We start from the raw sequence: 16774 nt of genomic DNA, 5'->3' as shown, positions 1-16774 counted from the left end.
CTATATATGTGTATATTATACAATATATCCAAACAATTATTTGTATTACAAATTGTGTGTTCATTAGCTTAAACTGCTTAAAGTGTTTTTAATCAATTAAAAATTCGAGGCGTTATATTGATGTTTTTTTCCTAAATTAAAACATTATACGTTTATACCTATCAATATACATAAAATACTCTACAATAAGAATATTTTATCAACGATTTTAACATTGATTGGTGTGATTTCAGAAAACAACCATTACTCGTTAGTAGCACTTCAGTGTTGACGTGAAAAAAAAATATAAATTACATAAAAATATATTGACGTTTAAATTTAAAAGCTCAAAAAAGCACCTCACAAAAAAATGAATTTTTCATGGAAACTATAATGTTAAATAATGTGACATTTTTTTGTTTAAAAATATGCAAACATAGAAAAAAAATTAAAATAAATAGGTTTAACAATTTTCCAGATTTTATTATTATTTGTATTTTTAAAGAGGAGACATCGAATATTAACCGCAGGCATACAACCATGTCACAGTAACCATAGTATTCATGCTATTCGTATTATTATTTATTTAGTAGGAATTTGGTATAGATATAAGTTAAAAATTTACAAAAAAAAAGGATATTAGTGACGAATTTATCATAGTAAAATATTTTAAAAATACGAAATGCTATTAACTAAAATATTTCGGATAGGGTGTAGCATGTGGTGTGAAAATTTGTTACGCTACACACGTTGTCCTTAGTCCTTATAGATTATAGTATAGTATATCTTAAAAAATGTTCCTAAATTTAAATGAATAAAATTAAAATTGGTTATTTAAATATATTATTATACCTATAAATAGTACTGTTAAGAATCCGATTATTGTTTGGATTTAGAGCTTAATTTAACACTTGTCAGTTGTCGTGAACTATAAGGTCCAAGTATAATATAAATATAATTGACATATGGTTCTTTAAACGATGATAATACTCTTTATTGTTACTGAATTAAACATAGATTAAGACTTAGGATGTAGTAACACGTATATTGCAATATAAATATGTACACGCCCTGTAAAGATGACAAACACTCATAATTGTGTTTGTGCTTAAACAAAATAAAACACTAATGTTAAAACAGATCTATCTAATAATGGATACAACTAACTTTAACTTGTAAAATTACTTTAATTTTAATAAAAACATTTAATTTGTTTGAAGTCACTAAATGCATATTAAAATGCATATAAAATGAAACGGTTCGTGAAACGAGGTATAATATTATAATAATGAACATAAGCTTAAAAATACATTTTTACTAACCTTTTGACTTAAAAGTTGTATAATACCTACCAAACAACATAATATTAAAACATAAAATTGTTCAACCAACTGTGTTAGTTATATATCGATATTATATTAGTTTATAATTTTATAGTAATTTCTAATTTTCTTTATCTTTTTTTAATAACAATAAATAACTTATATTTAGTTTGATTACTCTCTCCTGAGCTAGGATAGGACTCAATTGAAATTTAATCTTGGAAAGCTAGGGGATGTATGAAGCTTGTGAGAGGTTCTAGGAACCTTTTCTTACGTAACTATTTTATATAGGCACCCAATTTAATTTATTAAAAAAAAAAAAAAAATATATAGATTTATAAAACTCATAACTAGTATCAATTTTTATTGTATATTATTTAAATTATATTATGTACTCTTGTATATAATTGTGAAATTGTAACATTGTTACAATAATTGTGTACAACAGCTGAGCTTAATCGTTTAAGACAATAGCTCTTAATAAATAATAAACTTATTTAGAGATGATATTATTTGCAGATTTAAAATCATTTATTTTCTCGAAACTATGGTGACATTAATACATTTAAATTATCTTGACACAATACTGTAGTGTTATTTTAATAGAAAAATTAAAAGTAAAAATCATCGATTATAAATACTACTTGTATACTAGTTGTATTTATAATCAATGGTAAAATGTTTAAAATATTTAAAGTATTCATACGGAGATATCAGATGGATACTGTAAGTCCGACCATTCCCGTGCTCCCTAAAAGCTGAATTGACTAGAATTTCGAATCGTGACATTCTATGCGTGCATAGTTTTGTTTATTGTTATAATTGAATATTTGCGATTACAACGTAACACGACTTTATCCGAATGTAATGAACAGTAGTTTTGCATTACAATATATTTACACGTATTATATTATTATCCACTATCAATTTGAATTTGTTGTATGGGTATTGTGAATGACAAATATCTTCAAAACAATACAATAATTGAAATCATTTCCGCGAACGATTTCTAATCACATTCTGAACGTTAATTATATAAATAGAGACCGTAAACTGTACGGGGTATTGGCATTCATTTCGTTCCTCTGTAAATTATTATTAAGCTACAAAATCCCGTCATCAATACCGCCGTGGTGGATTTAGGACTCAGTTTAACATAAATCATTTCATATGTTTCCTTTGGCTACCATGTGACCTATTACTCATTGTTTCCGGGGACCAATGAGCTATTGAATATCGATTCGATTTCCGTATCATTCGCATGGCTAATAATATAATATACTAGTGTTATTTTTATTGCAAATACAATTCAACCCGCAAACGATGTAAAATTTAATTTAAGTAAATGAAAAACGAGAAAACCCTCGTAATATGAGTTATATCATTAAGAAAATGTATTAAAAAATATATATATATATATATATTAAATATATATTCTCGATAATGTCCCATATCGGTTTACGTTTATATACGTCTTAATGTGGGTATGTAAATGCAAATAAAATAACTATAAAAGTGTATAATAAGGCAAAACATTATTAATAAGGATAAATTAAATCCTAATTTTTGAGTGCTGTAAACATTTTAGTAGAATTAATGATAAATAAAATATTTAAAAATACCTATTATTTAAATGAAATTATTTGATTTTCAAAATGAAAATTGAAATCTTATGTATTGATTATAGATGTCTATACTACTATACCATAATTATTAATTAATATTTTATATATTAAAAAACAATTAAATAGTTAAATATCTACTGAATGAGTAATGTGTCTATCTAATCCACGAACAAATAATTATGAGACTCAATAAACGTTTACGAATTTATAATGGTTCTGTATTTAACTTAAGCAAAGTTTTTTTTATTAATGTTTAAAATATAAATAGATAAATGGATAATTATAACGATCTCATCGAATATTATCTTGGTCGATAAAACAATCGTTGTTTTTTAACTTAGAAATTTTTAATTTTACATTTTTTTTTTATTAAGCGTTCATTTTTTATCAGTAAAGAAAATGAATTTCTCTTGTTTCCGATATTTTGTTTTAATTATACAGTCAAATGATAAAATAAGTATTAAGATAATATGATAAATGAATCCTAATCAAATTTATAAAATAAACTTTTATTTTTGTTTTCAATTGCAATTTGTAATTAAATATTATTTCAATATTTCATCAACACTTAAAGTAAATTTTACATGTATGATAATATTATAGTATTCAGGTCAAAATCGTGTGTCGTGAATCAGCATATTATTATATTATTTAGTATGTTTTTAAATATTTTTTTATGTATATACTCGATTTTAATATATGCGTTGTATTAATATTAATGGTTCATCGAATCAAAACTTTTCTGTATGTTAATTTTATTCGTGTGTTTATACCGTCGGATTATTCTTTATGATGTAAAATTGGCTAGAGAGTAGCTTAAAATTTAAATACCGTACCGGATAGGTATCGTCCATCCAAATACTGAAATTCATTATGTTTACGTACACGGGCATTTGTATAAAATACAGGTATTGATATAAAATTGAAATGCTAGTTTCTACTTATTAATTATTAAATAGCTGTCTATAGCTATACAGACTGCTATATAGCTATGAGTATAAAAAATAACGAAAATAGTGAAAAAGCAGTTTTTTTTTCAATATTTCCACCAATTTATAGTTTTTAAATAATTATATTTTGCTTATGTATTTTATAGTCATCGGGGTATTATTTAACGTCTCGTTTTTATTCTCTTATAAAACTTTATTCGGTGTGAATTGATATTTGATATTAATAAGTTCATCTGTATTACTTGTTTCGCATTCCTGTATAATGTATAGGTGTACACTTGTTAAGTATTTAAATACTTATTATTTTATATTTTGATTATTAGTATTTGAATATTTATTTTTATATTTTGTATTCATTAAGCGATTATATAAAACAGAAGAAAACGATACTGTTGGTTTCTTTTTATAATAATCATGTTTCTTAAATAATTTATGCTAAATATTTATAGTAATACTATACAATACTTTACAGTTAAAATGGCATCAAACAAAATAGTTATAATTAATAACTAAACATTTTCAATTTGTAGATAAAAATTAAATAATTTTTTATTTAATTCACTGTAATTCAGACAATTATTTAAAAAAAAAAAAAATGTTGAATACTTTTTGAGCATTTTTGCATTTGTACGTTTATTAAATTTATTGGCAGATACATTTCAATAATTAATTTAATACTTTTTTGTTCAAGTGTTATGAATACCTTTAAAAAGCATTTTTAATAAGTATTTATGTACATCGAGCGTAGTGTGTATATTATATTATTACTTATATCACATGGCTGCAGTACAATAACAACTTCACATGACATTATTTTAATGCGATACAATGCGCGATTGTGTCTAGTGTTCAATATCTATCACATCGTAATAATACGTTTTATTATAAACGATGCACGAAAGTTATTACGTCTAACTTGTTTTTCTCTCTTTTGTACACTACTACAACATTCGTGCGTAGGAACCAATCTATAATAACTCATCTCGGCACTGGGTGTGTACGTACTGTATACGTACTAAACACTAAATGATACATATAATATTCTGGAAGTCGCGTACCTAAACGTACATGAATACGAACAACACAAATTAATGATATACGAAATCGATAAGCCCTTGTTATTTGGGCATTTATTTTGCAGGCTACTGTGACTCGCCTTAAAAAATATAATTTTTTTTTTTTTTTGCCGACAGACGGAGGCCGTCGGCGGGTGTCAATCAGAACACGACTCGTGATCGTTTTCCGCTGTGTATCATATGCCATGATACACCTGCCGCTATGTGTTATGGCGTGTGCGATACTGTTACCGATTTACGACTCGCGAACGTATACGGTGCAGGAAGCATTATTGTGTGCAGCATCTTCGTATATACAATCACTTTGTACAATCCTGTTCATATACGCCGTATAACGTCATATTTAGCGCGGTTCACGTTTGCGTTGCAAACGTTTCATCACAATATATATTTTCCCGACCCAATTTAGTCGAGTCGCGGTGGCAGGGTGGGTAAAAGGGGTTGGAGGGCGGTGGTTACGATTTATTACCACTCATATATAATCGTGATTTGTTATGGGATCGTTTAGACATCGTGCATTAACTCTCCACCATTATATAATAATATTATGTATATATTATCTATATACTTCCGTTAGTTCAACAATATTTAAAAACTATAAAAAATAATATCAATACTTAAAACAAATAGAACATTTGGGGTTTTATAAATATCGCACAACGACCGAGAGACGACATTAAGAACAATTTCACACGTAGGCGAACGTGGAGAGCAAAACTCTGGGACTTGATATTCCTAGAGTACGATAAAAGATTTAATTGTTAGGTATATAATGTAAAAAAAATAAATAATAAGATAAAAGAACGGTCTGCTTATAATTATATATCAAACGACAAACACCTTAATAAAAGAAAGGCTTGTGATGGTTTTAATTTATCGGCTGATAAAATAAATAATACATGAACATAACATTTTGTACCGCGTGATATATCAAGTCTATACATGTAGTTTTTAAATTACGTATATGGTTTATAGTTGCCAGTTGTATAAGGGTACTACACCGTCACTGCAAATTAACCGCGCATGATCCGTGTACAGGATTTTATTGTTATTGGCCAAAATAAATAATGTTTTTAAGTAAAACCATTTCACTTTCGCCATAGTCAATAGCCGTTTCTCGTTAATAACCATTTTTAAATAACCAACTGAGATCTAACCCACGTTATTGAGTCGTTTGTTTATGGAGTACCCGAGTACGTAATTGAATATATTCAACTATTTGATATATTGCGATAACGGGTTAACCACACGGTCCTACACACGGTTTACGTGGAATACGGAGACGTTTTAACTCGTGCGACTCCGTTATTCACCGCGTTTCCATTGTGTGTTGACGTGTAGTCTGTAAATGTTGTTATAATTTTGTCGAATGCACTACATATTGCAATTAAAAAAAAAAAAAAAAAAAAAACAATTTAAAAAATACACAGTTATTTGTTGTATTCACTCCAGTGATGATCTGTTTCTGATGTTAATTTTTGCAAGAAAAATATAACACGACTACTATGAATCAAAAGTGAATTCTTGAGACAATTCAGATTTCGTGCCGGGTCGGGTTGACTGTACGAGAAAAACTTCCGAAAACTGCGTGTTGAGATTTATTTGTCTTCGTTCAGACACTCATTCAAACCCAACGCACATCTAATATCTTATTAGAAGTATACTTTACGCCATTTTCCTGGAGATTTTATAGTACCTTTTAATATATTCTTATAAGTGTTTTACAAAATCAAAACATATTCTGATTAAATTATTTAATCGGTACTTTTTCATACATATAACTTTCTTGGATATCTTAGATTAATTTAATCAGAATATTAAATTAAAAAAAAAAATTGTTACAATAAATAGCTATTTTGTATTAAGTACCTAAACACTTGATTTCAATAATATTTCAAGCGTCTCCATAATAGGGGTATAATATGATGTTATACACTGTAGGGTTTGTTTTCGTGTCTTGCTTTCTATATATAATATCTACTCCTTTGTTATTACGCGGTTATACCACAAAGTCATTGTTTTGTCACCGGCATCAAACGAACTACAGACACAATTTACATTTTCTTACAACCATCAAAGCATCAAACATTCAGAAAAATACCTGATATTATGCCCAAATTATTAACATATTTATTCATATTTTTAAAATAACAATTTAAGTAGATGAAAGGAATTATTTTAAGTGTATACCGTCGGAGAGTAAAAATGTACGGATAAGAATACAAAATACAGAAGCTGGGTATCGGTCTCTCTAATATTGACGCTAAAGCGTCGTCATTATTATTATACATTTATTTGAAATCAATGATCGCACTCGAAAAATGAATTTGAGTGGGTCTCTGTGTAGTTATTAGTTATTTACGGTATTTGTAAAACAATTTTAAAATTTTAATTATAATTTTTTTCAATAGAATTTTTCAGATTAATTGAATAAATTATGTAAAAAATAACACGGGGAATGTGGTTATAGTAGTATTTTATGTGCAATACTAAAATTTATATTTTATTACCACATTTTCATAAATATATCGTTTTATACTATTATATTCTATTATTATATTATAAGAAAATTTCAAACCCGTAATTATAACAAATTATTGTAATATTTATTATTTCAAATAGAAAATAAGTAACCAAACTGGTGTATAATGTTGGTATCGAGTGTACTTCGTCATGAAGTGGTTACCTGTAATATGTATATGTTTAATTTGAATTAAATCATAAATCATTGCAAACGTAAAAAGATTGTCTATATTACTGACAAAGTATATTCTTTAACTATGATATAATTGTATTTAAATTTAAGTAATTTATTTTACTATTAGTAATACAACAGTAAGTTGAATTAATTTTTGTCGAAAACATTGTATTTGAAAATGTTATATATGTGCGTATAAAATATAATTATAATATACGTTAGAGGAGTCAAGCCCATACGAATAATATTTCTAAATTACAGCATAATAACGAAAATTGTTTTTCTTCGTTTAAATACCTAATATCGTCTCGATTTAAACAAATAATGAGTTTAAGAATAGATATTTACTAAAACATGTAAAATAAAAACTTTATATCAAACTACTTATATGTTGTTTTTTGGAAAAAATATATCACATATTGACATATCATTATATCTAAATTACAGTTAATCTGTGCCTTGTAAATAACGGTAATGTCAGTAGTGGTGACTTCATAAATTATTCATTTGCAATTAAACGTAGAGATTCCATAATATTTAAAATATGAGTGGTAAATTCAACGAATACGATATATTATAAACGCTTATTAACTTGAACACAATATATCTAAACGTAATTATATATATATATAATATTATTATATTATATTATAAAATAACTGTGGTTATTGCATTAGCCTATACTTTAGATTATCATCAATAGTTCTGTTAAAAATTATTCATTTGCAATTTAACATAGGGAGTCCATAATATTTAAATAAACAATATAGTAAGTACGAGTGGTAAAATCAACGAATACGACGCATTTTAAGTGTCTATTAATTTGAACCCAATTGTATTTGAATATAATCAATATATATATATATATTCCCTATATATACTAAGTTTAAACTTCTATTTTCATAAACTGCAGCAAACTATAGACGTATAGGTTATTTTTGCGTTGTTTTAGAATATTATTGTTGCTAGATCAGGTAACTATAAGTAGTAATGACAAAACAAATATTAAACATGTTTATTATAATATGTCTCAAACAAAAACAATAGTAGTTAGATCAAAATGTGTAATGGATTATCAAACAAATATCTCTCGAATAAACCATAACACGTAAAATAACTTCAAACGACTCAATAAAAATATTAAAACACTTAATTATGGCGGCGCTTTGTAGTCTGTATAAATTATTATTTTAAGTGATAAGGTACAAATTAGCTGACGTAAATAATTTAATCGTGTTTTAATCACGTCTATCGGGACCGTTATTTAGGCAATTTTCGTATACATAGTACCCTTTGTCCACTTTGCAGAGACAGGATGACCTATTATTATAGTGATTTTGAGAATCATTGTGCTGTGTTCAAATAAGATATCAGTCATATCCTGGCACAAGACCGATTATCCACTCCTTGTATAATAAAATCGCAACCATAATATAAAGCGATGAGTTCAATGATAAAGGAAACGCTAAATATTTTGGATATATGACCCTGAAGTTCATCGGATTTTTTTACTGCTTAAAGGATTTAATATTATTTTTATTTTAGAAAAATGTAAATATTTGAAGTACCTTTCAAAATATTAACATTATTTAATATAGATTCATATACTATCCAATAATTAAAAAAATATTTACGAAAATATAAAGATAACTACTACTTTGTATAATGTATACGAATTTCAATCCAAGTGCCACGAATAAGTTGCAATATCACGCAATACCAATAATGATTTTTCCCTTACCTCACATACTATACGATTGTTTAGTACACTTTGTATATTTTTTATAATTTTCTATTTCAACTTGCTAACTCATTGAGTATTAAACAAACATGTTCAGTTGAGCCTACTATCTTATTGGTGTATAAATAAAAAATAATAATGTATAGCTATTGATGTGGATAATAGATCAATGATTAATATAATATATGACAATAATAATAATACATTTAATTTGTACGAGTATACTGGGATGTTTAAGAGATGTATAGAATGTTTAACGCACTCAACCATAAACAAAGTACCTATTCAGTTCTTTATTTAAGTTAGGTTTATTCGTATTCTAAAGTTAATTAACTTAACTAAAATGTATCACAATTAAAGTATCCTGCTGCCTGTCTGACCTATCAAGTAGATTTAGAAGTTTTAAATGCACGTAAATATAATACATATTATATTCGTCCACATGGTAACTAAATGTATAACATTGAATGATTCTTCATGTCTGATCCTAAATTCTAATACTTAACAAAATTATATAATACACATTAAGATATTTCATATTTCATCTATTTAATCAAATATTTACTATTTCGTGAAGACTATTTGTAATATCTATGCTTAAACGAAACTAATATAAATATTAGATAAGTATATATTATGTATTTTACATGAAAGAATACCTTATAATATATATGTATATATTATATATTTAATTGTAATATGTTTAATGTTATTATTAATATTTAGTATTTATATGCCAGAAATAAGAATGAAATCTTGAGAATAAACGGAGTTTTCGTTGTCAAAAAGTTAAATTTTGACAAAATTTTCAGCGATACTATGACTTGATGTTTTTGATATAATTATACCAAACAATAATATGTACATTTTCGATCTAGTTGGATGTTTCTAAGATCATTAACAAATTATTTCAATAACAGTAAAGATAAGACTATACAGGGTAATTCTTTTGTCATTATATACTCGTTATTTCATCAAGTAGGTATTAACTTTTTTTTCATTTTTTTTTTCAAAATATTTACCAATCATCCTTTTCTCAATTGTATGAAATTTTTATTTGTTCGCCCTTTTATTTAATAACCACAACCAACTTTTGATTTTAAAATAGTAATTTATATTTACGTTTTCATAAAATAGTAAGGCTTTTTTTTTAAGAATTTTAATATTAAAATCATTATTTTTCAATTAACCGTTAGTGAGCTATACCTGTTAAAAGTTGGATGGTTTGAGGTTTTTATGTGTTCATCCTACAAGTTATGACGTCTGTGAGGTGTTGGTATATAATTACAGGTACAAAGTTCATCACTGCGTCGATAGTCGATAACGAGTTTATTACATATGAAAATATGTACCTTTTATTATCTATTACCCATGTGACTACTGGTCTTCAGAAACAAAAAGTATTATAAGAACCAAAAACCGCCCAACATTAAAAAGTTATATCTCATTAAAAAATTAACGAAAAATAATAATTTGAATGTTAAAATCCATAAAAAAAAAATAGCCCTGATAATTTAGTACATTTTAAATGTAGGTTGCCTTTTGAAAATCAAAAGTTGATTGTGAAAAAAAATAAAAATTGTATACAGTTTGAGAAAAGCATGAAAAGAAAAGTATTTTGAAAAAAATGATGAAACAAAGTCAATACTTGACAAAATAATGAGTGTATAATGATAAAAAATAATTATTCGATTAGGAATTAAATTAATTATTTATTAAATTTATCTATTGAATTTATTTATTAAATTTAATTTCTCTACTTTAACTTTAAGATTTAGAATTTAGAGTTAGCAGCACTATATTATATAACACTGTATGAAACGCACTCTTTTCCAGATTTGTTTCCGGCCATATACCGATTGTGCGCGAATAGCTTTTTCAAAGTCTGCGCAAATTAATTGAAGTGAAAAATTCAAATTAAGTTTGTAGCATTCATTACACATATATAACGCGAGCCGTTATTTATTTGTGTATTGTTTTTTTAATTAAACACAGTACTCAAATATTACAGAAAACAACAGATGAACGTATACATTTTTTTTGCGTACATTAAATATTATATTCGTTAAGGCACACTACGTATACTTCAATATAGTATGTACGTGTGTTTAAAATGTGTGATGCATAATGTACCTACAATATGCATATTCGTATACCACGGCGTGCGCATCGTTTCGTATATAGAGCACACAAAAATATATAGTGGCTGCATAATACTAGAAGAAAAGTTTGCGTTTAGGTCTCTCTCTCTGTGTTCGTTAGCGAGCAAACAAAAAACAATATAGGAATGATACAGCGATTATTATTATTATTATTATTATTATTATTATTATATAAATGCACAACGCAATACATGGTTAGGTTGAGTTAAGATTTGGAATTCTGGACATTTTCAATCATTAAAAAATAAAAACAGTATAGTTCTACAATGCATATTATTGTAATGTAATATAAGTTATAAATATGGTCTAGATTTTTAGGTTTTTACACATCATTATACTGAGCATGGTTTTATAATAGTATATGAAAAATGTGGATGTTTCGTACAACACAGAGATTACGAGCAGAAAAAGTTTGTTTTTAACATATACCAATTTAATATATTTCAGGGGTCATGGAGAATATTTATAGGTTTTTTTTTTAAGTAAATCTTGTAAATTTTGAAAGTAAAAATATTAATATTTTTTAATTTTAATTTTAATTTAAGAGTTACTCGAAAATAATTAATTTTTATCGTTTGCCTATAGGATAAAAATGAGTAATTGAAGAAAAGACATTTTTTGTTTTGTTTTATGTTGTAATGAATTTGAGGTTTTTCTTATAACTATTATTAGTTTTTCATCATCTAATAAATTTATAAATATTTCAAAAAAATATAAGTGTCTACCTATCAGTAAAAAATAAAAATAATATATATCGAAACACATTTTAATGTTCATAAAATGATCAATACTTCAATCTGTTTGCATAAAAAATTATATTATTATAATTTTAAGAGATACCTATAAAAAGAACATTTATATATTTTTTAGAGAATATTAGCATCATATTTCGACTTTTTCATTTTTCGACCCGAATATAATGGCCTAGTTATAACTTTTATATTACGCACGTGGATATCGTATTATTATAGATAAAGTAACTATCTGCAGAATCACTACCGCTGCAGGCATCAAATTAATTTTAGACATACTTCGGGCTAACCGAATTACAATATAGTTCGTAATACACGAAGCATATTTCGAATAAAGTTACTCGACAGGTATTTTTCGAAATAAAAATATATCGGCGTTCACTGTTAAAATAAATACAAAATACTCTGCGCACTCGAATGCTCCATTGATGTCGACCTAAATATTATTTTAAATATTTACCCAGTTTTATAATTTACTATTGTACAACACTGTAGTAATCATGATGATTTTTACGGGCCACGTCATAACTCAATTTAGAATAATAATTTGTAAAATATTCAATAGTATGTACCTCCTGTACATATATCACACATATTCCACGCGCATATTATTATCATATAAATATTATAACACGATTTTCAGTTATTAAAATGCTACGATAATTGTTATCGCTTGGGCGTATAATTATATTACAATAATACGGGCATTTTTTTTTCACCGAACATTAATAATTTACGGTTTTCATTTGATTACCTAATCATAATTTACGCCTGTTTATGATGTTTGCCGATCGCGCATTATCGAAAATGATATTTTCAACATTTTTCTCACCCGCGAACGTGTGATTCGTAAATACGTAGGTACAGGTACATAATTTTACTGGTTACAAAACACACACCGTCGGCGCAGCGTCGGTTTGTTGCGGAATGATTAAGTATTGAACTACTTTTGACACAATCGTTTGTCCGGTCCGCGCATATACATGTAGCAATGTAGCATTCTACGCGATTCGATTATTATTGTAAAGCGATTTGTCATTTATAGTTTTAATACAATACAATTTTACGTAAATTGCACGTGTTTTTTTTTTTCATGTTCGTAATTTAATCCAGATAGCCAAAAACACGACGCGATTTTAATTTTTTTTCTCACCCCGATACAGCTGTACAATTTCGTTTACAATATCCACCACGCGGCTTTATTTTCTGATGAGAGTTGAGCGCTTTTATGTTTAATACACACACACACACACGCACACATTGTACGTGTATGCATTTGTGTGATGTATACTTATATATTGTACGTTATGCGAAGGGGTGGACGAGGGTTGTGATGTGTATGTGTGTGCGCGTTGGAGGATCACCGTATAATCTGTATCCTGTCTGCTCTCCCAATCATATCACCCCCTTTGCATAACATATGCATGCGGATAAAAACAAAAAATAAATAAAAAAATATGCCATCGTCTGTTGAAAAATAATACGATAAAAATATAGACGATGAGCTCGAGGACCAAAGCTGCACAGTACAGTACAGTACACACACACACACACACACACACACACACACACACACACACACTTACGTAAATATGTAACTTTCTGTGTTCAATAAATAGTGTTGGGGTTAAAAAAAAAAAAATACCACAAAGTCAAAAAAGTTAAATATATAAGTACGTACAGGTAGACGCGTACTTATCTACTGTATTATATACGAAACGCTTATCCAATTTATCGTTGTACCTATTCATATTATCATTGGTGTGCGCTGTTTGCTACTTCTAAAAAATAAGCCGCGATAGAAATTGAAATAGAGTGATTTATTGGAAAAATAAAATGCTTTAAATCTTGTTTGCGGTACCTAGCTACATGTATTATATACACGATAATATATATTTATTCTTGTGTAATTTTTGTGAAAATCCAGAGTTAATCATCTTGAGTTTTGAACTCAAAGCAAGAATTATAATAAATATATTTCCATTGTATATTATCTCTATTGTATTGCGTTTTACCTGCTTTCGTATTATAAATGATCCATTGTAACAATCCAATATTATTAATTCCCCCTTTGAGTTTCAAAACTCAAAATGATTATTTTTATTTAAAAAAGAACGGTTTGTTGTGCCAATAATTATTTTACGATTAAAATGTACAGCTATTTTTTTTTTTTTTTTTTTTTTTTAATAACTGTATGCTTTTACTATATTTTGTCATTTAAAAACAATAATTGGAACTAATTCAACAATACTATGTAATCCACTGAAAAATCGATATAGATAATAAATCATACTAATTATATTTTGATTTATTGGCACAATACCATGGAACTGAAAAAGGTAAAAAAAAAAATTAACATAAAATGTGATATAACATGAACCTGTTTAGGGAAAATTATTTTTAATTTTTAATTAATGTTATTTATATTTTATTTTATTTTATTTGTATTGATAATTGTCTTCGTAAATAATATTGCTTTTACAACTCACAATGCGTGATATATTCATGTAATGTCCTGATTATTAAAGCATGAATTATAAATTATCGTAAAAGAACGCTATCAAATCGCAGTTGATGTGTATTAAATGTTATAGATATTATTATGTATGAAAGTATATATTAAATATATATGGTTTCATAAGAAAAAAATGTATTAAAACCATCTAAAACTTATTTTATTTTTAGGTAATGTGTTTGACTGTATATATTAAATAATTTTCAATTAGGTACCAAGGATACTGCGGTTGGGTTAAAATCACTATACTCAATTGAAACAGAATGTACACGTAGCACTTGACCTTTTTTTCTTTGTCCAATTTACCAGTTGATATATTTCAGTTTATACAGTAAAATAACATAATATTCAAGAATTATTGTTAAATTATTCAGCTGTTTATAAAAATGAAAAAAAAAGTACGAAAAAAACGTTATTTGCTTGATTGTATGGCTTAGAATAAATAGGTATACCTATTACAATTATTTATTAATCATCAAATAATTATAAGAATAATATAATAATATGCACGATGTCTCGTAATACATTTCTGAGCAAGATTTCGATTGGATAGATGAACTTCATTTGACAGATTTATCGATTTCGAAACATATTTTTTTAAATTTATGGTCGTCCGATCTAATATTAATTATTTATAGTTTTCATTTTCATGAGTGAACAGTGATATAGTAACTCACAAACAACCAGATATATTATAGTTTAGGTCATATTAAATTGGATTGTTTTTTGTTCAATGAATTCAACGTAGTATTATTGTATTAATGCATTAATGTATTTATGGAAATACAATTTAAAAAAAAAAAAATAAAACGATTATTTCGGAACTATCTATTTGAATAATTTATAAAAATGTTATTGTTTAAAAATACCATAAACATAACTTACTTAATAATGAATTCGCTGGATTAATTTCTATACGGTTTTTAAAATTATATAATATATTAAACATTTTATAGTTTAAATATTAGAATAAATCGTTAGTGATCGTAACTATAATATCTCCATATTGGCTCTACGTCAATAAAATTTCTAAATTTTAAGATAATCTTTCATAATATTATTATGAAATGAATACGAACTCATTTTTTTTACTATTTGTACTCAGTATTTAAAATGTTCATTAGATCAATGGCGTATAGATCGAATATCGGAATATATATATATATATATATATATATATATACTGTATACCTATTGTATACCTTACTATTTATTATATTTAGCACTATTACGTCGTATAATAAGGTACATTTGAATGACATATAAATATACAGTGAAACTTCTGTAACGGTCACCTCTATGAAATGATAGTTTTCCTTGGTCCCCATCAAGTGTTGTGTCATGTATTGTCAGCTCCGTAGGACGGCCAACTCTAAATAGCGGTCATTATTTATGGCCCATTAGGTGACTGTTAATTGGAAGTTTCACTGTATGATTTATTGTTTTTTTTTTACAATTAAAACAAACAATTGCCTATAGTGATTAAGCAGTAAAATAATTTAGAAACCTATTAATAGAATAAATCATATCTGACGCTTTGTTAGACACTACAGTGTATATTAAAAATTCGTGTTCTAATTAGGTTATAAACAAAACTATGCAGTATTAAAATGTATGCAGGCTTCATTATTTAACTAAAAAACACACGTTGGGATTGAAATTAATTATTATTGAAACTATTCCGGTTAAAGTGATGCATATCATATACCTAAGATAAAATTATAACCGATAGTCTCGAATACATTTATTATGTACAGATAATGTAGATTCACAGTGTTATAGAGCCTTCACAAATCGAAACAATAAATGCGTATATGCGTGTGTTATGAAACGGCGGTGAACTCGCTCCATAAATGCGTTTTCAGGTGATCAATTTTATAAATAAAAAAAAAATAGGATGGATTGCCTTTGTGCGAATAATCAAAACCCCCTACTATACGTATAAACCGTGAGT

Source organism: Rhopalosiphum maidis, chromosome 4 (assembly GCF_003676215.2).
Source record: "Rhopalosiphum maidis isolate BTI-1 chromosome 4, ASM367621v3, whole genome shotgun sequence".
Lineage (NCBI taxonomy): Eukaryota > Metazoa > Arthropoda > Insecta > Hemiptera > Aphididae > Rhopalosiphum > Rhopalosiphum maidis.
The sequence above is the reverse complement of the archived record's forward strand: the minus strand, read 5'-3'. Positions refer to the sequence as shown.